Source organism: Ovis aries, chromosome 6, assembly GCF_016772045.2.
Source record: "Ovis aries strain OAR_USU_Benz2616 breed Rambouillet chromosome 6, ARS-UI_Ramb_v3.0, whole genome shotgun sequence".
Classification (NCBI taxonomy): Eukaryota; Metazoa; Chordata; class Mammalia; order Artiodactyla; family Bovidae; genus Ovis; species Ovis aries.
The window spans coordinates 60,453,188-60,476,729 of record NC_056059.1 but is presented as its reverse complement, the minus strand read 5'-3'; the positions used below and the strand labels follow the sequence as shown (position 1 = coordinate 60,476,729).

General features: G+C 44.4%; 1 protein-coding gene across 34 annotated transcripts in view; it reads left to right on the top strand.

The window, feature by feature from the left end:
• APBB2 (amyloid beta precursor protein binding family B member 2) overlaps window positions 1-23,542 on the top strand; it is a 379,613-nt gene that overhangs the window by 331,731 nt on the left and 24,340 nt on the right. The window contains exons 1-2 of one of the 34 annotated variants that reach the window (XM_060417058.1): window positions 10,883-11,013; window positions 15,773-23,271. The exons of the other annotated variants lie outside the window; for them this stretch is intronic. The gene's annotated coding sequence lies outside the window, so the exon portion shown is untranslated. Of the gene's footprint in view, window positions 1-10,882; window positions 11,014-15,772; window positions 23,272-23,542 lie in introns of those variants that run through there. 34 annotated transcript variants of the gene reach the window in all.

Below are 23,542 nucleotides of genomic sequence, written 5' to 3'. Positions count from 1 at the left end.
CTTCAATCGTGTCCGACTCTGTGCGACCCCCTAGACGGCAGCCCACCAGGCTCCCCCGTCCCTGGGATTCTCCAGGCAAAAACACTGGAGTGGGTTGCCATTTCCTTCTCCAGCCTCATAGACTAGTGATGCTCAAACCTGAACACATATCAGGATCAGCTGTAGATCTTTATGAATACAAAGAAAGTTGAATCCCTAGACTTCTCTGATGGTCCAGTGGTTAAGAATTCACCTGCCAGAGCAGGGGACATGTGTTTGATCCGTGGTCCAGGAAGATTCCGCATGCTGCAGAGCGACTTAGCCCACGTGGCACCACAACTGAAACCTGCACACCTAGAGCCCACTCAGCAACAAGAGAAGCCACTGCAGTGAGAAGGCTACACGCCACTACTGCAGAGCAGCCTCCACTCACCACAACCAGAAAAAGCCCGTGCAGCAGCGAAGACCCAACACAACCAAGAAAAGAAAAGAAAGCTGAGTCCATCCATAGAAGTGTCTGATACAGTAGGTCTGGGGTGGGCCCTGAGAGCTTACATTTCTAAAAAGTTCCCACGTGAGGCTAACTTTAGCTACAGACCGCTCTTGGAAAACCGGTGCTCTAGGCTGAAGAAGGAGAAGGCAATGGCATCCCACTCCAGTACTCTTGCCTGGAAAATCCCACGGACGGAGGAGCCTGGTGGGCTGCAGCGCATGGGGTCGCTAAAAGTCAAACACAACTGAGCGACTTCACTTTCACTTTTCACTTTCATGTATTGGGGAAGGAAATGGCAACCCACTCCAGTGTTCTTGCCTGGAGAACCCCGGGGACGGCGGAGCCTGGTGGGCTGCTGTCTAGGGGGTCGCACAGAGTTGGACGCGACTGAAGCGACTTAGCAGCAGCAGCCAGCTGAAGAAAGAATTTGCTGAGAATAATGCTCGCAGTTTTGTAGCTTTAAGAGAAAGTGTTGGGGGTGGCAGGTTTAAATAATTAGTCTCTTTAGTCACTAGGCTCCAGCTTTTTGCTAGGAACTCAATTTGGAATATATAATTTTCCTTTCTTTAGGGGGAAAGATAAAAAGCAGAGGAGGATTTACTGTTATGATAATGAACCTTAAAATTTAGGGCCCCTTTCGAGGCTCTGGGGAGGGGGCTTAGGGTTGAGTTCACATAGTGTTTATAAAACTTGCAAAAGGAAGATATTTTTGTATTCATTTTCTTAAAGACATCCCCAGAAATTGTCTCAGCTTTAGGTCCCATAAAACTTGAATCAACTCTGATAATTAATTAATATAATTAACACTGTATAAAAGGAACATAGTTTGTAACAAAGAGCAGGTTTTTTTAATAGGTTAGGCAATTTCTAAACATGTCAGAAATAACGGTAAATGGATAAATCATCTCAGAGGACATGTGAACTTTGTGTGGAACGTACTTTAATTGAAAGAGTTAGATGGAACATTAGGTAGATGAAAATCCAAGTGGGTCTTAGCTTGTGTGCTGTCTGGTCAGCTTGTATGTGCTGTATTTTATTTATTGCGTGTGTGCCTGTTAGTCATATCCGACTGTTTGCGACCCCATGGACTGTAGCTTACCAGGCTTCTCTGTCCATGGGATTTTTCTGGCAAGAATACTGGAATGGATTGCCATCTCCTACTCCAGGGTATCTTCCCAACCCAGGGATGAACCCACGTCTCCTGCACTGGGAGGTGGGTTCTTTACCACTGAGCCACATGGGACGTCCATATTTTATTACATTTTATTTACTTGTGATGAGAGGAGAAATTTTGGAGAAATGAGTTAGGTCCCAGTCTGGCTTCACCTCTTGTAAATCAATTCACTCATTCTTTTTGAGCCTATTTTATCTGTAAAGGAAGATGTTAATAATAATAGTTGACTTAATAGGGATAACTGGATTCTGTAATGAAATGATAGATATGAACAGACATTTGTTAGATCTGAAGATGTAAAATGCTGCACAAATGTTAATAACTAGTAGCTGTACAATGCTATACCAGTAGCACACTAATGAGTGAAGTCGCTCAGTCGTGTCTGACTCTTTGCGACTCCTTGGACTGTAGCCTAACCAGGTTCCTCCGTCCATGGTATTTTCCAGGCAAGAATACTGGAGTGGGGTGCCATTTCCTTCTCCAGGAGATCTTCCCGACCCAGGGATTGAACCCAGGTCTCCCGCATTGTAGGCAGATGCTTTACCGTCTGAGCCACCAGGACTAAACGGCCATTCTGCTAGATCAAGATTTGGCAAACTTTTTCTATAAAAGGCCAGACTGTAAATACATTAGGTTGTATGGATCATTCTGTCTCTGTCTCAACTACTTAACTCTGCCCCTGTTAGGCAGTAATAACTATAGAGAAGATAGAAATGAATGGGTGTGGCTATGTTCCAATAAAGCTTTATTTTTTTATTTGTAAAAACAAGGGCAGCTATGCTAGATGATGTACCAAAATTGACCCAAAATGTCACAGTCCTTCCCAATTAGGAACTTCCAGTTGAGCAGAAGGTAAAACAAATCATAGCAATTATAAGTGGTGTTTTTATTTAAACTCAATTTTGGAGGATCGAAATGCTGGCACATTTTATCTGCTTTACTTTCCATAGTTCCCTGATGTAGCTGATATCTGTTTGGGGGGTGAGCAAAGTGGGGTGAAGGAAGGAGTCAAGGTTAAGAAGTTAGGGGTCAGAATGCCACCTTTCTCTTTCTGCTTCCTGGCTCTGGAAGCAGTAATAACAGGGTGAGCTCCTGTTTGATCCCTTCTCTGGGATTCAGACTCAACAGCAAGTGCCTAAGCATAGAGATTTTTAACCACCAAGAAATTAGGTCATACTGTTTTTTAATCTTTTAATTATTTTTAAACATCACTGAGATGCATAGATCTGCGAACTTTGGAAAACTGAAATAAAGGAGTTTTCAGTTCAGTTCAGTCACTCTTTCTCTAAAGAAGACATATAAATGCCCAGCAAGTGCATGAAAAGATGCTCGACATTACTAATCATCAGGGAAATGCGAATCAAAACCACAGTGAGATATCACTTCATACCTGTCAGAATGGCTGTTATCAAAAAGACAACAAATACCAAGTGTTGGCAACGATGTGGAGAAAAGGGAAGCATTGTGCACTGTTGCTGAGGGTGTAAACTGATGTGGCAGCTATGGAAAACAGTACAGAGATTGCTAAAGAAATTAAAAGTAGAACTACCCTTTGATTTAGCAGTTCCATTCCTGGGTATTTATCTGAAGAAAACAAAAACACTAGTCAGAAAAGATACATGCCCTCCTATGTTTATTGCAGCATTGTTTACAATAGTCAAGATATGAAAGCAACATCAGTATCTATCAGTAGATGCATGGATTAATGAGATGTGTGCGTATATATGCATACAATGGAATATTAGTGGTGAAAAAGAAATGAAATCTTGTCATTATATGACAACATGGATGTATGTAGAAGGTTTTATGCTAGTGAAATAAGTCAAAGACAAATACTGTATGATTTCACTTATATGTGGAATCTAAAAAAATGAAACAAACATAACAAAACAGAAAGAGAGTTATGGATACCGAGAACAAACAAGTGGTTGCCAGAGGTAAGAGTTGGGTGGGAAAGAAGTACGTGTAGGAGATTAAGAGGTACAAACTTCCAGTTGCAAAATAAATGAATCAGGGGTATGAAATGTAGTGTGTGGGGATAACTGGTCAATAACTATGTAATATCTTTGTATGGTGACATAGTATAACTAGACTTATCCTGGTGATCATTTTGAAATACATGGAACTATCCAATCGCCTGTGTTGTGTAACAGGTACTAACGTAGTTTGAAGGGGCAATTACATTAATACTTGAGAAATAAACAGACTCGTAGGAAAAAGAGATCAGAGGTGGGGGAGTGCGGCGAAGGGGAATTGGACGAAGGCAGTCAAAAGGTACAAGCTCCTAGTTATAAGAATGATATGTCCTAGGGATGTGATGTATGGCATGATAGCTATAATTAACATCACTGTATGTTATATATGGCAGTTGTTAAGGGAGTAAATCCTAAGAATCATCAGCACAGGAAAAAATTTTCTCTATTTAATTTTGTATCTATGTGAAATGATGAATATTCAGTAAACCTGTGGTAATCATTTCATGATGCATGTAAGTCAAATCACTGTACTCTACATTTTAAACTTATATAGTGATGTATGTCCATTATACCTCAATAAAACTGGAAGTAAAAAAATTTTTAGAGAAAAGAGGTTGGGTCTTATAATAAAATTTATCCTCCTCCCCCAAAATTATGCTAAGTGAGAAAAGCAAGATTCACAGACTATATATGATATGATTCCATCTATACAATGTTTTAAAAGACAAAACTGTGGAGATGTAAACCAGACCAGTGGTGGGCTCAAGGAGAAGGAAAATGTAATTTCTTTCAAGAATTTCTCTTGGCTTCCCTCCACCAGCCCCTAACCTCTTACCCCTGCCCCCATCTTCCCTGTCAAGGATTTAATATCAATTTAAGGTAGAGTTTATATTGCAAAACACAAATGTGATTTTTCTCTAATTTTAATCATGGAAATTGCCAGAGAGCAGGCGTTCACCTTGGCCCCTCCAGTGTCACTGCTGAGTGAGCCTGAGGGGAGCCTGGCTGTGTCTTCGCCCTGCTGTCAGCGCCCCTGCACCGCCTTGCAGTTCTGTGTCCCAGAGAGCAAGCCAGAGGGGGTTCAGAAGGGAGATAGTTGAGCAGATGCCTTTGAAGAATTGAGTGTTGTGCTGGTTCTATTAGGATCCTGAATCATCAAGGTAACAGTTTATGCTCAGCTCCCACCCCTAGCAGTTGGGAACATGAGGACTGTTGGGTAAGGTCGGGGGAAGACGGGTACGTCTCTTTGTAATCCACTGAGTGCCAGGAAGTTGCCCACTGTCTTCAATCTAGAGGGAGGTTCTGTCTGCTGAATATTGCATGAAGGAAATGGTCTATGCTCCCTACCTAGGGCTTGGGAATGTCTTCCTCTTACAAAGATTTTTATTGTACACATTTACTATAAATAGCCTTTGCATTTTATAGAGCAGGACAAGAAGGTTCCAGGCCATTGAACATGATAATTTTTTTCCCCAATATTTTCTTTCTGTGTATCTGATGTTTCATACAGCAGTGGAGGTTTTCTTTTACAAATGCACATTATAGTTTCTTCCAAGAGCTGCCATCAAGTACCCTGTCCTTTAAAATAAGTTGGGAAATATTACTCTTGGTCTGCCACTCCCTGCTTTCATTGCCTGGGTTCATTGTAGATCTGAAGTTGCATTCTTTTTTGCTGTTTCTTTGTCATTGCAGCTTTGTTTGGGTCATTTATCTCTGGGTTCTTGCCACTCAAAGTGGAGTCTTTGGACTAGAGCATTAGAATCACCTGGGAGCTTTTTTTTTTTTTTTTAAGACATGCAGGCCCCACCCCAAACCTACTGAATGAGAATTGGCATTTTAACAGATCTTCAGAGATGCATTTGCACATTAAAGTTTGAAAGGCTTCAATCCTGCCCAAATATCCCACCAGCTCTGTTGATAACCCTGTTAGGACCATGTGTGACCCTCAGACGTGCACCCCTGGTGAATTATCTTGACGGACAGTATAGGTATGAGTGTGGGTGCATGCACTTTGCTATGAACTTAATTTAGTCAGTGCTCAAAGACACGAAACCACAAAAGGCATAGTTGAGCTCCCAGGAGCTTGGAGTCTAGTGGGGGACACAGAGTCTAGTGCTCCAGCACGGCGTTGTGGTGTCATCTGACTTCCTTCACCCACACAGAGTTCCTGCCCCCTCCTCTGAAAACAGTTTCTCCATGTGTAGTCCACAGGCCACCTGCCTCCCAGCCCTTGGGGTTCTGTGAAAAGAGCACGGGGTCACTCCAGACCTTCCGGATCATGCCCTTGGAGTGAGCCCAGGCATCTTCATTTTTAAAATTGTTATGTACATTATAATCTGAGGGCCACTGACACAGGTACAGCTTTGATATCCTCGATGATTACACATTTTGATAGGAAGGGATGTTTATATATAATCTCAAATGTTCAAGGACTCATTCAGAGCTTTCCTTATCCTAAGTTCAGGGGGAGTTTCGCATGGCCTCCAAACTCAAAGCTGCTTTTATCTTTGGGTGAGGCAATGTCAGGATCTTGTGGATAGTATTTAAAGATTGTTCAGATCATATGTTTATATTTTCTAGCAGCATGTTTTCCAGGGGCAAATTAAAATCCTTTGCTCTATAATGAGTTAACAGCGTGAACATTGTTATGACAATCCCATGACTTTCTTGTTTAATGTTTATACTCATCTAATCAAACAAATTGAAATTGGATTATGGCTGTTGCACATTATAGCAGTTATTATCCAGTTTAAATGCAGGTCTGAAGGAAATAAAATTGATTTTTCTATGGTACTTGCAGACACTGTAGGTTATTGGTGTGCTGTTTGAATTTCCAATTAGGTTTGTACAGAGGAGAATAAGATTAGTGCTTGGACTTTTTAAAAATTTTCTTAATGTATTATGTAAATAAAGTGATATTTCATTCTAATTAGGGAGGTAGATGACTTTAAAAAGTTTGGTGATCTGCTTTCATGTTTTTATTTAAAGCATGTCAGGTTTTAACATGGATAATAATTTTGAGGAACATTTTTATTTTTAGAAAGAAAAGAAAATAATAGAGTAGATTACCATTAAAATACTCAGTTACTACAGTAACAGCTACCCTATTTTTCAGGGAATGAGCTGTAATATGTACCAGAATTTCACAGATAACTGAACCTATCTTTCAATAAACCAAACACTTGTTTTTAAAAAGCTGCCTTTATTTTGCAAACACCTTTTGTATATCTGTTCTGTGTAAGCACCATGCCCAATGCTAGGGGCTCAGAGTTGATCCAACACAGACAGGTCCTTCACAACAAAGATATGCCTGACCACTGACTGCTCTGAAAGCAGAGCTATGGGCCAGAAAACACAGAAGCAAGAATGGCAAGCCCTGGAGAGTGGGGAAAGGCTTCAGGGAAGAGGTACCTTTGGATCTGGACCTCAATTCAGAAGTAGGAGTTACATGGATATTTTAAGTAGTAATACAGTTTATTCCTTAAATCCTAAAGGCATCACATGCTGATTATGTGCTTGTTATAAAAGTACCCATAAAAAGATTAATTATTAAGTTCCATCATTATTAAATGTATTGAAACTTTGTTCAGGAAATGCGCTTGCTTCTGAAAATATAATGGAGAACAGTCCACAAATCCACTCTTAGGTTTGGTAGTCTGCTATAATGAGTCACAGAACTCACTCACAGCTAAAGGCTACAATTAAGCTCAGCCAGGAAGAGAGGCACATAGGACGAGTCCAGAAGAGGCCCACATGTGGAGCTTCCGTTGTCTTCTTCCTGTGGAATCATGGACAGCATAGCTTTCCTAGCGTTGATGTGTGACAGTGTTCATGGAGCATTGCCGACTGGGGAAGTTCATCCAAGCCTTGGTGTCCACAATTTTTATGGGGGCCACCCATCATGTGGGTGTGGGTGACCATACCTGTGACCATACACATGACTAAGCCAGAGGTGGAACTAATGCTCAATGACCCAAAGCCCTGACCCTAAACCACATTGTTAGACTATCTAGTGTGACCCAAGACCCCTGGGAAAACAAAAACACTCATATCAGGTATGACATTCATTTCAGTTCAGTCGCTCAGTCGCATCCAACTCTTTGCAACCCCATGGACTGCAGCACGCCAGGCTTCCCTGTCTATCACCAACTTCCAGAGCCTACTCAAACCCATGTCCATCGAGTTGGTGATGCCATCCAACCATCTCATCCTCTGTCGTCCCCTTCTCCTCCCACTTTAAATCCTTCCCAGCATCAGGGTCTTTTCCAATGAGTCAGTTCTTTGCATCAGGTGGCCAAAGTATTAGAGTTGCAGCATCAGTCCTTCCAATGAATATTCAGGACTGATCTTTAGAGTGGACTGGTTGGATCTCCTTGCAGTCCAAGGGACTCTCAAGTATCTTCTCCAACACCACAGTTCAGAAGCATCAGTTTTTCAGCGCTCAGCTTTCTTTGTAGTCCAACACTCACATCCATACATGACTACTGGAAAAACCGTAGCTTTGACTAGATGAACCTTTGTTGGCAAAGTAATGTCTCTGCTTTTTAATATGCTGTCCCGTGCTCTTAAAAAGTACCTCCCAGAAGCCAAGGGCAAAGTCCAGACCTCTCTTTGGCCAAGGCTGAATTCTTTACTGTAGAGAAACAAAACCAGCACTACTGTAAGTTTACAGAACTCACAATAAAGTGAAGATCCTAAAGTGAAGAAGGTGAACACTGTGCAAGAAGAGTCTGGATGCTTAGGGTTGTGGGGTGGATGGCACTGTCAGTTAGGAGTTTCACAAGGAAGTAGACAGAGGTCTGAAGGGTGAGAGGGATTTCAGTTTCAGTTCAGTCACTAAATTGTGTCCAACTCTTTGTGACCCCGTGGACTGCAGCACACCAGGCTTCCCTGTCCATCACCAACTCCCAGAGCCTACTCAAACTCATGTCCATTGAGTCAGGGTGCCATCCAACCATCTCATCCTCTGTGCTTTCTTTATAGTCCAGCTCTCACATAGCCAGGTGAGTAGTGCAGCAAAGAGCATTTCAAGAGGAAGGGGTGGTTGGTGCAAAAACCCTGAAGTGGGAAGTAGCTGAGCATGTTCCAGAAACTGGAAGAAGAGACCAGAGCAGACAGGAGGAGGAAGGAATGTGGTTGCAGCACTGACTAGAGAGGAAGTAGGGACCAGATTCCAAGTAGCCTCAGAGACCCTGAAAATGATTATGGACCTTATTTCCAATCGCTGGAAAGCCACTGTAAAGTTTAAAAGCAGGAGCATGGATGCTCAGATGTGTGACTTGTCTACTTAAAGGGTCATGTGTGTGGCTGCTGTGAGAATGGCCAATTGGGTACAGAGTGAAAACAGGGAGACTCAGGACTATTAGGACCATCCCAACAGGAGGAGTCGGCGGCTGGCACCAAGGGTTGGCCATGAAGTAGGAGAGAGGAGGAGAGGTTGAGACAGTAGTAGGAGGTAGAGATGGCAGGTCTTGGTAAGCAAGAAGACCCTTGGCTGTGACCCTGTGCTGTCACCATTGGCACCTGGCAGTCCTGTCTGATTTGTGGCTTCCATTTGGCAGTAGGCAGAGAAGCAGATGACCAAACTGACCAGAATTATGTGTACGGCAGGAGGGCACCCTCTGACAGGGTAACAGGTGCAGTCCTGTGAAGTTGGTTCATGTTTCTAGACTTGGTGGTACTTGCTCTGACCCCAAGACTCAAATCCACCCCCTCAACTTCTAAAATGGGCCGTGTTCCAAACAGCTGTGTTTGCCAGAAGTTCATTGTAAACAATTATAACTGAGGTATTACTGGTCATAGATTGAATACACCATGGATTAAATCATGTCCCCCTTGGGAGACAACTGCTAACCAGAAAAGCCTACTATATGGTTGTCAACACAAAGCGTGACACTTTTTAGGAAGAGCTTAATAAATGCTGAATGAGTGAGACGTTTAATCCTCTTTTAAAACAGGAACATTAAAGAGTTTCTAGTATATCTGTCATGTGTTTTGCTAAACCCAGACAAGCCCTTTCAGTTACGTACTCCCTTGATTTTCCATGTTTATTTTGTATTTTCTGTTCCCTATAAAAGGAGTGTATTGAACTTTGAATTTGGCAGAAACTATGGCTGATGTTCCCTGCCTGTTTCATTCTGTAATCGCTCAATCAGATAACTTATTCTTGCCCAGAAACAGAGAGAGGAAATACTTTAGGCACATATAGAACACACTCAGTAAAAGACCTTGGGTTTTCCTTTCAAAACTAGGATTTTGGCCAGCAGCTGGCAAACACTCGTATTTAAAATACTGTTATCTAGCCAAGGGAACACTTTCCTGCTTCCATATGTGTAGCAGGAGGGGAGCTCTCAGTTAAAGATGACAGTACTGGGGTACCTTGGAGAAGGCAATGGCAACCCACTCCAGTACTCTTGCCTGGAGAATTCCATGGACAGAGGAGCCTGGTGGGCTGCTGTCCATGGGGTCGCACAGAGTTGGACACGACTGAAGTGACTCTGCATGCATGCATGCATTGGAGAAGGAAATGGCAACCCACTCCAGTACGCTTGCCTGGAGAATCCAGGGATGGGGGACCCTGGTGGGCTGCCATCTGTGGGGGTCGCACAGAGTCGGACACGACTGAAGCGACTTAGCAGCAGCAGCACTGGGGTACCAGGTGTCATCTTGGCTTTAAATCAGTGAACTAAAGGCATCTTAAGAGAGTCAGGAACAAAAGGTGCCTTAAGAGAGGCGCCGCGGGATGAGGAAGATATGGAAGGGTGGACCACTGTTAGTGCTTCGTGTAAATTGGCAGGGAATCTGGTTTTAAAAACAAATCTTTTCAGCTCAGTTCAAAACTTGCTGCCTGATGGATCAAACTACAGTTTGTTTCTGCTTAGTTGTGGTATTGCAGAGGCCTTCTGACTGTGGGTTCACTGTGGCCCCTCTTCCTGGCATCTATCAGGCAGATCTATGAAAAAATCGGAAACCCAGGCCCGGGATGTCAACTTTCCAAAGAGGTGGGATTAGGAGGAATTTTCTGAGTCCTGGAAGTCCCAAAAGAGAAACATCTAGCATAGAATGGGGCTATGTTGGGCTGGGCACTCCGCCTCTCCCTGGGGACTGACGCCGGAGGCTGAGAGCACCTGGCTGGAGGCACCTGCCAGCGGGGTGCGGGGTGGGCGGGGGCGACGGCCCACGTGCCTGCCGAGCAGCCAATGGGCGGCGGCGGCGGGCGGGCCGGGCTCTGGGAGGCGCGGACCGCACTCGCTTCAACTTGAGACAGAAGGAACCGCGCTGCTGCTGGTGTGAGTGACCGCCCCAGGGTGGCTAGTGCCTGCAACCTGGTCTTGTCCCTCGCATTGGGGGCGGCATCCTCGCCCAGCCCCAGGGCTGCCCCGGAGGCCAAGGTGAGGGATGAGGGCACGGGGCGGCGTGCCTTTGTCTGCAGGTAACCGACGGGTGGGCGCCGAGCTCGCGGAGACCCGACCCGCGGGACAAAGGCTGCAAGCTCCCATCCCTAGAGGCAGTGCTTAGCGAGGTCCAGGGCGGCCGGCAGGGCTGAGGAGGGGTCGCTCTGCCTTGCTAGAGGGAAGGATGAGAATTGTATGAAATGAGGGGAAGGTGGAGGAGTCTTGATGCAGTTTACGAGTGTGGCAGGAAGCTGTTCAGGGCCGGGCTGTTGAGATTATCTGTTTTGGCGGTTTCTGTTGTGCCCAGTGTTATGACTGAATAAATGAGTGCATTCATCTCGCATGACCTCTGAATCCACGTTTATGTACTCTTGTTTGTATTACGAGTGAAAAATACTCAGGATCTTGGTGATCCGATTTTTTAATTGAAAGCAGTATCTTTGGGTGTAAAAGACTATGCAGTTTCAAATAATTTTAGTTGTGTGACTTACAATATTGTTGGACTTCCATGTGGGAAAATGTCTCAAATTCCCAAAATGTGGAAAAACAGCCAACTTATCATGTGCTTGTTTTGGCACTGAAAAGAAGTAGATTTTTGTTTGTTTAAGAAAAATGTGATTTAAATGTTGCACGAAACACTTAATTGGATTCTCAGGGAATCTGTGTCTTTTCTATCTGTTATCTATTTCCCTGTACCAGTATTGGATCCAGGCATGCCTATCGATTCCCCAGTTAATGTGTTAGCTGTGAATCTTCATTACTGCTTTGGATAGGAGATGGCCAGGGAGAAGGCAATCCCATTAGTCTTTTTCTTTTTATAACTGCAGCTGCAGCCTAGCTTTGACTAGTGTCATGAATGGTGGGTTCCGCCTGCCTTCCTCATGTTATTCTCTTTCTGGTTTTCTCAGGTCATGGAGCAATCAGCTCCTCCTCCAGCCTTACCCTGACACAAAAGCAGTTTGTAAGTTTTCACCCTAAAGTGAAATCTTTGCTACTGCCTTTGAGTTTTATTTGCTTTGTGAAGCCTTTCAGGACAAAAGTGTCCTGAGGCCTTTCACAAGAAGTTAGCCACACAGTGCACTGTGAGGGGAACAGCCCTAAATCTCTATTTGTAAATTTCGTCTGTAATGTTTCTCAGTTATCAGTGGCTGTGTTGTCCAAAGTGAGATGTGTGTAACGAGCTTAATAGGAGAGAGACTTTCTACAAGGGATCAGCTGTCACCATTGTAGAAGATGCTGTTGGACTTGGCTCAGAGTGAAGGCATGGGCTTTGGGCTGGTTTGCTCAGGAACCCCATCTTTCTGACAGCTGCTGGTTCATTTACGAGTTTTTCTGTCATTCTAGCAAGCCCTGGCTTTTGAACAATGGGGACAGTTTATTTAACAAGTATTTATCAAACACTTGCTGTGTGCTTGGCTTTGGCACTTGGTATTTGGCATTTGGTAAATGCATCAAGTACCTTCTTGCTTTTTTGGAGCTCGTACTGTGGCACACCAGCATAGGGCCCATTTCGGGCTTCTGAATTGGAGCATCCCTGGGAGGCATTGTGGATAGATTGACCCTGATGTGAACCAAGAAGATGCTGCTGGCTGCTCCCTGGAGGTTAGCTGAGCCCAGGATGTAGATAGGAACAGGTGGGACCAAAGTCACCTCTGCTCCAAGGATGAAGGTATTAATCATACAGTGGGTCGCATGCTCTGGAATCTGTCTTCTTGAATCTGTTTGCCATGGATATCTTTCAGAGGAGCCTGGGACTGCGAGGTGGGCCAGAGCTGAGTTCTCAAAGAGTTTTGAACAATGGCATTGTTTAAGATATGGTAATTCCAATCTTTCAAAAACTGTTGTTGATGCAGGCTCCTAGTCTCACCTCAACAGCTTTCATCTTGAACAGCTCCTTGGGGAAATGAATTTCTTTCTGTACCACTGACTGAGCAAAGCTTTCTATCTGTCCCCAGTCTCCCAGGTGTTGAGGTGACTCCTAGGTTTAGAGACCTAGAGCATGGTTGGAAAACACCTGTCAAGCTCACTCTACTTTTTGTGGATTTGCAAGAGTGTTTCCTGATAATATGTACTTTCTTGTCTATCTTTTCACCTTTTTCACAAATCCCTAGGATCATGTGAAAACATACTAAATAGTCGTATAACTTGTTCTGTTCAAGTGCCTGTTTTAAACACAAATGTTTTTTAGAAAATCTTAGCCCTTTGAATTTCTCTGCCTTTAACATAGTGTCTAGGATGCTCTCCATAAATAATTGGAATTTATGAATTAACAATTTATTGAATTGTTTTTTAAGATTTAACTATGATCATCACATGTACTTGATAGATATAAGTAAGATCTATAGATTAATTTGCCCTTCAGCAGATGTGGAATGTCTGTGTGCCAGGTGTCTCATGAGGTACATGAAGGAATGAGACAGACAGGGTTCAAACAGGCAGGACATGATAAGTGCTGTGAGCGGATAGCACAGTGTGGCAGAGAGAGTATCTCGATGGGGAAAGGGGGCCCCAGGGGGCAGCCCATCCTTGCAGGTGACCTTTGAGCTCAGCCAAAAGCTGGGAAGAAGCCAGGTGTGTGGGGGGCCCTGGAGGAAGAGCAAGGGGTGCTCAGCATGTTCACGGATACAAGAGAGTCCAGTGTGGCTGGAGTGGGAAGGCCAGCGATACATGCTGGATGGAAGAGATGGTTGAGGGCAGGGGGACAAGATCACATAAGGCTTTTGGGTTATAGTTGAAGGTTTCAATTTTCTTTTCTTTTTAAAAAAATATTTTTAAAATTTATTTTGGCTGTGCCAGGTCTTAGTTGTGATATACAAGATCTTTTTGTTGTGGCACACAAACTCTTAGCTGTGGCATGTGAGATCTAGTTTCCGGACCAGGAATCGAACCTGGGCCCCCTACATTGGGAGTGCAGTGTTTTAGTCACTGGACCACCAGGGAAATCCCTGAGTTTTTTTTTTGATTTCGTGAAAAACCTCTGAAAGGTGGTAACTGGGAGAGTGCCATTATCTATTTTGTTTCATAAAGAAAGGTACTAGTGAATGCTGTTAAGGGGTATGGATGTTGGTAGCAGAGGTGGAAGTTGAAGGTTCAGGTAGCAAGTCCTGGTCCAGGAAACATCAACACGGCAGCGGGGGGGGGGGGGGGGGGGATGAAGAGAAGCAGGTTGTGGAGACTGAACTGGCATGGTTGACAGTGGAAGGTGAAAGAAGAGGGGTCATCTAGGACCAAGCTGGATTTTTAGATTCATTGTTTTTTGTGTGGTTTTTTTTTTTTTTTTCTGTTGGAAAGTAATGACTGTATAAAGACAATTAAGCAATGAGCAACTCACTTTCAGTTTCTATTATTCCAAGACCTTGACTTATGTTGTCTTTTTCTCCAGTATGGATGAGCAGCCCTGCCTATCGGCGTATTGTGCATTTGGCCATTTTTGTCCAGGACATTTTACCCTGCAGTCTATCATACCTTGGAGCATTTTCTTTGCTCTGTCATAAAAATAAAGGATCAAAGTAAGAAAGAAGGCAGGTTTCAGCTTTAATCCATATAGAATTACTCTGCCTGGGCTTCCAGATTTATAAGATACCATTGATAATTACATTTGAAGTTGTTAATTTCATTTCCAATATCCTCTGACTTTCCAACAACAGATACTCAGTTGTAAATAAGCCTAGTTCTGTATCTATTTAAAGTCAGCAGGAGTAAAATTCTTTAATAACACAGGAAATTCACTGTTCATTTCGAGAGCTAGAAAGCCATTTCCTTGTATCTGAAAAGTAGAGAAATGCAATATTTGGTCTCTGATGGGACTTTTTTTTTTTTGGCCCCTCTTTCTAGCTACAGATTTGTGAACATGAAATTTTACAATGTCTTTGTCAGTTAACTTTGGTTTTGAAGCCAACTTTGGTTTGGGTTTGCAAAATTTTTATGCAGAAAATCCTCCTTCTGCAGTCAGAATTTTAGGCAGATGAAAAGGGGCAGAAGTGATGGAGACTGCCACCCCTTCTGCTCTAGAAGCCTGGACTGGTTACCCTAGAACATGTAAGCATGTCTGGGGATGAATAAATTATGACAGTTGAAATAATTATGATAGAGGAAAAGCCGCTGAGGAGAACACAGTTGACAATTGGGGCTGATTTGACCTGATTCTGTCATGTGAAAGCATGCATCTGTTTGCCAGGTTACATGAAAATGCTGTTTCCAAGGAGTCTAGTGTGATTTGTTTGTCTACCCCACCCCCACCCCCCAAAAAATGGACAAACATTCTAAGTAGAGTCATAGCCTGCTAGTGATTCTTTCAAAATAAAGTGGCTGGAGCAGAGACCCATGTTGATTCTGGTCCTCATTCTGGGCATCCATGTAAGATTTTAGTTGAGCAAAAGGCACTCTGGCTCTAAAGCTACAAATTGAAAGAGTTCTTCCTCCTGCTTCAGGGTGGAATAGTTTCCAGCTGGCCCTGGAGTTTATCACCTGTAACAAGGATTATTCCAGCGTCTCAGCCAGCTGCACAGGTTTAACGCACACTTGGTTTACTGCTCTGCTGTTACAATCTTGAAATTCATAGTATTTCTCATGCAGGCAGAGCTTTGCATTTCATTTTGCACTGGGCTCTGCAAGTTATTGAACTGGTCCTAGTCTCACTGTTTGTCCACGTTGTATGTTGCACCCCTGAATCAGGCTGACATCTAAAGTGGGGTCCCTGACTTGTTCTGTGAAAGATATTAAGTATTTGGGGGGGGGTCTGTGGTTTCTGTTGCAGCCCCTCAGCTCTATCATGCTGGCTCGGAAGAGGCCATTGACAAGAGAAGTGACGGAGTGCAGTTGTGTTCAGTGACACTCTATTCGTAAGAGCAGGCAGGGAACGGATGGACGGTGATCCTCAAGCCATCATTTGCGACCCCTGACTTTAATGACCTGAGTGGAAACCACAGTGATGACTGAAATAGGGACCTTGTCCTTTGGAAGCAAGAGGGCTTGGTCACCTTTGGACAGCTGTATGGTATTCTGAAAACCAGTCTCCAGAGAGCATTCCTGAACAGGTCTGGCTGGTAGGAGTACCTCTGTGACAGACCATCATTCAAACATCCCCCAGCCCACGCTTGAGCTTCTTCTCGATGAAGGCATGTTAATTCTATTTGTCAAGTATAAAGACATATGGACAATAAAAGGAAGGCAAACTCACAGTGAAAAGAGGATGCCACCATGATGGGATTGTGGTTTTGTTTTTTTAAAGACTTACCATATTTGAGGGAAAAGAAAAAAGATGCTAGCTGTAAGGAAGCTAGCTATGAATAAAAAGTAACCTTAGCAAACAGGAAAGATGTGTCTTCTTTCAAATTGTATCAAGAAGTTAACTCCTGCTCAGTGTGTGTGTGTGTGTGTGTGTGTGTGTGTGTGTGTGTGTAGCCCAGCTCTACATACTTCTTCTGCCTCAGCATACATGGAAATGCCTTGTCTGGGGTCTTTTCTGTAAATGATAAACAAAAGTTTATTTCTCAAAGAATACAAATATGAAGACAATTATCTGGGGAGTCAGTAAATCTTGATAGAAATCAACGTACAAGGGAAATTTATATATTGATTTCCTTAGGAGCAGAGGAGCTGTGTTTCATTTAGACAAATGTTCTGAAGAAAGAATCTAGTTAGGGGCTCTGGAAACACTTTCTGTGGAGATGATCAGGGTATAGATTTGCTTTGCTTTCATATTCAGTCATAAGAGATTATAATCTTCTCAGAACTCACGTTCTGCCCATTCAGATAAAATAAATGTTTTATTAACATTGTTTCAGATGACATGAGAACTGAATGTGAACTAAAGTCATTTTTAAAGTGCAGACTGTAATAAACAATAGCAGGAGAAAAATCCAGCCAAGTCCCTATTATTCACAGCATTATTCCTGTATCAATGTGATCAGGAATAAGGGGGAAAGACCTTTGTTTACACTACTCATTTATTCAGAAATATTTGATTACTTGTTATGTGCCAGGCAGTGATGAATGAACACTTACCCAGGTGGTGAGTGAACAAGGCAGAAAGGTTTCCCGTTAACACAGAGTTTACTTTTTTGTGGGGGAGAAGGAAGGACAGACAATAAACTAATAAACAGGGTAGTTTTAGATGCTTTGAGAGTTAGTGGTGACTGGGTGGTCTGGAGGGGTCTTCTACAGGTGATGACAATAAGAGAAAGTCCTTGGTGGGAGATCTAGGGAACTGAGTATCCAGGCAGCAGGAACAGTGAGCACAAAGGCTCCAAAGGCCGGTGTATTTGTTAACAGGGTGAAGCCAGAGCCCAGCAGATATGGAAGAGGCAGGAAGGGAGGTCAGAGAGATAGATGGGGTAGGGTGGGGGGTCGGGAAGAGCAGGGAAGCAACAGGATAAGTGTCTGATGTGTAAAGAAGGAAACTGTCAGCCTTTGCCCTGGAAAGTTATTTAGACCAAGCACAGCACTTAATTTTTGTTACCAGGTCCAGTTGAGGCGGAACCAAAACTCCAACAGGGTTGGAGACAGGATCGGAGAACTGAGGCTGTCTTTCCTCATCAAGGGGTGGGTCCTGGGGAGAGCCCATTCATTGGCAGGAAGGCAGGCTCAGGTGCCAGGTGCCCCAGCCACCACCCCAGCCAAAACACAGAGCGAAGATGAGACTGGCCAGGTCAAGCTGTCCTCCATTTGCGGAGCCACCACTTTTCTCAGCTGTGGGGTTTTGAACCTTAGAGTCTCTTATAAAATGAGAGTCGTGAGGCTCCCCTGAAGGGTTATTGTGTGGCCTGGTGATAATGTGCACCGGAAACAGAGCCTGGCTGGGTGGCAGGTTGAATAAGGTGGGAACCACTCGTGTTATTTGCTTTTAGCAATCAATCATCCTAGTGTTGATACCTATTTTTATGTAGGTATTATTGAGTTTACAGAGTATCAGGGATACTTGTATCTACAGGAAGTTTCCAAAATTCTGATGGCGGTAGAACGTCTTGGCTTTTTGTGTTATCTATAGTATTGTCCAACAGAGGAGCCCACCTGGTTACAGTCCATGGGGTCTCAAAGAGTCGGACATAACTGAGCAGACATTCTCGTATTCCTTCTGTCTGCACAAAGGAATTGGGATTATCTGTAAAAGTATAGCCCTAAAGCCTATCCCTGGTGGCTCAGACGGTAAAGAATCTGCCTGCAATGCAGGAGACCCAGGTTTGGTCCCTGAGTTGGGAAGATCCCCGCGGAGAATGAAACGACAACCCACTCCAGTATTCTTGCCTGAGAAATCCCATGGACCGAGGAGCCTGGCAGGCTACAGTCTACGGGTTTGCAAAGAGTTGAACATGACTGAGCAACTAACACTTTCACTAAAACCTCTTGAAAGCCTCGATGAGGCTGGGTGCGTGGAATTGCAAGGAGTTCACCCACAGGCTCACTGTGGTTCATTTGGGGGGTGTGTGTGTATGTGTTGGCCACGCCTTGACGGCTGTGCAGTATCCTAATTCCCTGACCATTGGTGGAACCCTGAAGTGAAAGTGTGGAGTCCTCACCACTGGACTGCCAGGGAAGTCCCTCATCGTGGTTTTAACTCAGAGCCTGGTCTGTACCAGCCAGTGGGAGTGACTTCATGGCACTTTTTGCATGAAAAGCACTTGCCTGGTATAGGGAGCTGTCATCTTCCCCAGAGGTTCCCTTATTCTTGAACCTTGTCAGATAGGGGCTTTCTGGGTCTTGCTTTGTTTCAAAAAACAAAAGCAACTGTTTTGTTTTTGTTTACCATCTCTCCTTTCAGGAAGGAAGCCAGCCCATGGTTTTACAGTTCATGTATATTTTACATTAGTTTTATCCTTTGTGCCCTAAACTTTATATCTTGAACATGGCATGAATTATCTCTTACTTGAGGACTAAACATAAATTATGTGTATTCTCTATTTGCTCAGATATTCAGAGAAGCAAGGTGGTTGTGTGTTTTTTTTTTTAATTGTAGTACAGCATAGATGCAAGCAGATGCTCATTAATTCTTGCTGTCTTCAAAGATGGACTTTAAAAATTTCTCATTTCCTGGTTGCTCTCAAATATCCTTTTTTGCCTCATTAGTAAGCTTACTGGTATTGTGTCTTCTCTCTAGTGGCATGAGAAAGTCCTTTGTTTAGAAAAATGTGCCTTGAATTTCAATACTCTTACACCACTTTAGATCCTCAGCTTCACACTTTATTCCAGTTGGAGCTTTAGCTCCTGTGTCTGCCAGTCAACAGTTAACAGGTAGCTAGTGCTGGGAAAGGGGCACAGGAGGAGGGAGGTGGGAAGGGAGCTCATTTTGCAAAGGAAGGTACACTTGTCAGAGGTGTTCCTGTTGCTGTTTGGTCTTGGGAAGGAGAGAACCTTTCCCTGAGCTGAATTGTCTGAAACTTAGTAGACACCAGATGGTGAATTTGCATAAATTCAGAATTCAGTTCAGAGATCTTTCACCTGCAGCGTGTGGATTCTAAAAGGGTCTATGCATGAGTTTCTGGGGCTATTGAACTTTGTCCCGCATCCCCCTGAGATGGTGTGTCAAAGTGTGGGTCTGCAGACATTTCTTTCTGGAATGTTTTCATCAGAGTTCAAAGGTTTCATGATCCAAAACAGGTTTGGAAACCTTCCTCTTGGCAGAGCTTCCTCCCCTACTTCCCCTCAACTGACCACACTGTGCGGTGTGTATGTCAGGTCTACACTGCGGGCTGCCCCACCATGAGCCTGACACTGATTAACAGGGGCCATCCCTCCAGCACTAATATCTTAGGAGGTGAGTTACCAGTATTGCTCCCATTTCACAGATGAGAAAACTGAAGAACAAAGAAGCTAAGGGCCTTGACTGAGGGCAAGTAGTGAATAAATATCAGGAACAAGAAATCTGAAGCTGGAGGAAAAGAGAAACTGTCAGGTTCAGGCGTTGGTACGAGAGTTTTCGTGATATGAAGTTTTGTGTCTTTACTTCATTGCTGTGTGGCTAATGCTGGTCTGTGCTGGCGCTCATGGCTCAAAAGACTCTCAGTGATGAAAGACAAGCATCAAAAAGTAGCGTGAAGCAGCGAATTCTGCAAACATGGAGCGAGAAGTACCCTGGCAAGTCTTTGCTGTACGTGCTCAGTTTGTGAAGCATGGACAGTGTGTGCTGCATAAGAAGTAGGTGGCTGTGCTGGGGAGATATGTCTTCTTCCAAAAGCTAGAATAGACATTGTGATTCTGGTATGCTTTTTTTTTTTTTTTTTTTAGGAATTTTCTATTCATTTGGATGCCCAGTTACACATGCCAAGTAGTTCCTGCTATTTCAGACTCTTTTTTTTTTTAATGAAAACCTTGCCAATTACTTACTCCATTCATTTTCCCAAGAAACAGTCGCCGAGAGCGTGCTGATCAGGCAGCATTCGCCTGTGTGGCTAGTGTGGATTTGATCCTGGGGTTGAATTCTTCCCACTGGCATCTTGTACTGTGAGAAGGGGGAGTAAGCTTACGCCTGACTCTAAATTTAGCCTTCCCCACTTTCAGAATGGCGCGTCTCACACAGAAGCCCAACTTTGGGCTGATGTTTCTTCCCCAGCACATTACAAGGTGTGGAGTTGATGAAGCAGCTGCCACCGGGACTCGTCTGCATTTTTTGCATGACATTTCAAAGATCGCTCTGAAGTGTCCCCAGTTATGGCTGGCTTTCTCTTCAATGCTTAAATCAAGCAGGTCTACTAACCTCAACTAAACAGACCTTGTTAGAAGTTCACAGTGTCATTTTTCTGAGTCCTGCCTTCAGGGAAAAACATAGTAGGTACATATAGATGTTATTTCATTAAGTGAACCACTAGTAACAATTCTGATTTCAAATAGCCAAGACGCCAATAATATACACAAAAGAAACAGATTGCATCCTCAGGTGTCTGGACTTAAGGTTACTTACGCATAATCCATATACTTAGGTATAATCTTTTTATCAAGAACCAAAAGCACCTAGCGTAAATAAAAAGTTAGTCAAGGAAATGCTGCCCAGGCATCTTTGTAGTAAGAATCAAAGCACTTGAATCCAAAAATCTGAATATGAGGAGATTTCGAATTTTCATGTCCCTGGTATTTATTCACTGTTTGCCCTCAGGTCAAGGCCCTTAGCCTCTTTGCTCTTCAGTGTCCTTGTCTGTCTTAGATGAAAAACCCAGGATTCAGATTAAGTGACTTGCAGAGTGTTTACTCAAACCGGGACTGAAAGCCAGACCTTTGGATCCTTTGCTGATGAGCTAAATTGCCTCCAAATATTGGCTTTGATGGGGGCAGTGCAGAGGAGCAGGGGAGGTAACCCCATGCTATGGTAAGTGGCGCCCAGCAGATCCGAGGAGAGACCACCAATTACCCCCAAGCGACCTCCCTGCCATGGAAGATGTTTTGTCTCAGTCGCTGCCCAGCCCCACCCAGCTGGGACATGACACCATCAGATGACCTGGTGACGATAACCACAGCAATGCAGTCTGTTCACTTGCGACATAGCAGACATTCTTAGCACACGCCGTCTCATTTAACTGGGTTCTCATGATTACCCTGAGCCAGGGGTCCTTGTCCCTTTTTCACTGACTAGGAATCGGGTTCTGAGGGTCACAGAGAGGGAGCCCAGGAAAAAGAGAGTGTAAGTAACCAGCAGGATTTGAACACAGCTCTGACCACTTACTTAGCTAAAGGGCTTCTCTTGGGAATTTTCAGCTCCCTTCTCTCCCTGCAAAAGTTCACAGGCCACAAGGTGGCAGGGGAGGGTGGGGGGGTGCTCCTCTGTTTACCTAAAACCCCAGTTGCAAACCATTTCCCCATTTTGAACACTTGTGCATAGTAACCTGCTGGTTCATTCGGGAGACAGACTGTGAGGTGCTTCTGCAGGACTGTGAAGAAGCGTGGGGTCCATGTATTGGGTGCTTCTCAGGAGACCAGAATTAGAGTCCTGCAGGCCCACAACCAAATGCTGACTTCACCAGGTACTGCTGTGTGACCTTGGTCAAGCCCCTCGACTCTCAACTTGTTTCCCTTTCTATCAGTGAGAACATAGTATTTACCTTGTCAGGTTGCTGCTAGGGCAACACAGAGCCAGCACTCAGTAAAAGGTAGTCTGGTAGTTGCTATTGACTGGGAGTGCGATGGGTCATCACATACACTGCAGTATGGTTACTTGAGCCTTAGAGGTCGCTAAGAGTCGGACACAACTGAGCGGCTTCACTTTCACTTTTCACTTTCATGCATTGGAGAAGGAAATGGCAACCCACTCCAGTGTTCTTGCCTGGAGAATCCCAGGGACGGGGGAGCCTCCTGGGCTGCCGTCTATGGGGTCGCACAGAGTCGGACACGACTGAAGCGACTTAGCGGCAGCAGAGTATGCATATCACAATGCTTTTCTCAAGTGTTGAGGCCGATACTTACATATTTGTATGACAAATGTTGTGTGTTCTTATTGCATAAAATTCACATGACTATATTAAATACATTCCTCTGTTATCCCGTCGCCAGATAAGAGGTGATGGTTTGGATGTTCAGCTGTCCCAGATATTTTGCCATGCATATATTGAAATTCACACTCAAACTTTTTTTGTGGTTTTTCCTGTAAGACCGTATATCTGTGACTTGGGTTGTTTGCTTCCCCGCCCCCCCCCCATTGAATAAGATGTCACAGTCACTGTTCAGTATCAGATGGACAGCCCTGCGTTTCTGCCCAGTGGCTGTACTCCGCGGTCTCTCACATTCTGATTGCAGCTCTCATCTCCGCAGGGTCCTGCTGGCCACTCCATGACCCTGGCCACAGGGTCCCTGCGGAGGCAGGTTTCTGGCTTTCCTCCTCTTTATCTGTTATCCAGCCTCTTCAGTTTGGTCAAGTGTGAACTGCCTGTGACCGACTTGGGGCTCTGCCATCAGGCCCCTTCAGATTGGCTGTGCCCAGACCAGACAGGTGTGAGCACTCTGGGTCGGGAGGTTAAGTGGCTTCACTAGGGTCCCTCTGGAGGCTCAGAGCAGCTCCGGGGGTAGAACTCAAAGCGTTCAGGCCCAAACCCCAAACTGCTGCCAGCTTCTCTCCACATGCCGTTCCTCTCGTCCCTGGCACAAATCTGTTTTCTCACCCTTGAGCTCATTTCCTGGCCGGGCCTCGGCCCACCTCTGCCCTTGGCCTGCTGCCCGGCCTTCGCCTCTCCTGCTTCGTCCCCCTCTCCCCCTCTCCGGGTGCCGTCCTGGGAGAATCCCTGGATTGTGACACTGTAGCTCTATTAAAAAGTGCCGGAAGTGCTAGTAAAGCAGGTAAGGCTGTTGCCGTGTCTTTGTTTCCATATGTTTTTTATTGAGAGCAGGTGGAGCTGGAAAACGAAGAGAAGATACGTACTCTGCTGCTGTTCTCTGCAAATGGTTTCCTGTATTTCACTGTGATATTTTAGGCTTGATTACCTCCCACGGTTGATACGATCCTCTGTAAACTCAGCTGGCATCTTTTGGCTCCATCGTAAAGTGGCTCAAAATACACACTTCTGTGTGAGGGAGTTCAGCTAAAATAAGCACCGAAAGGCTATTAATT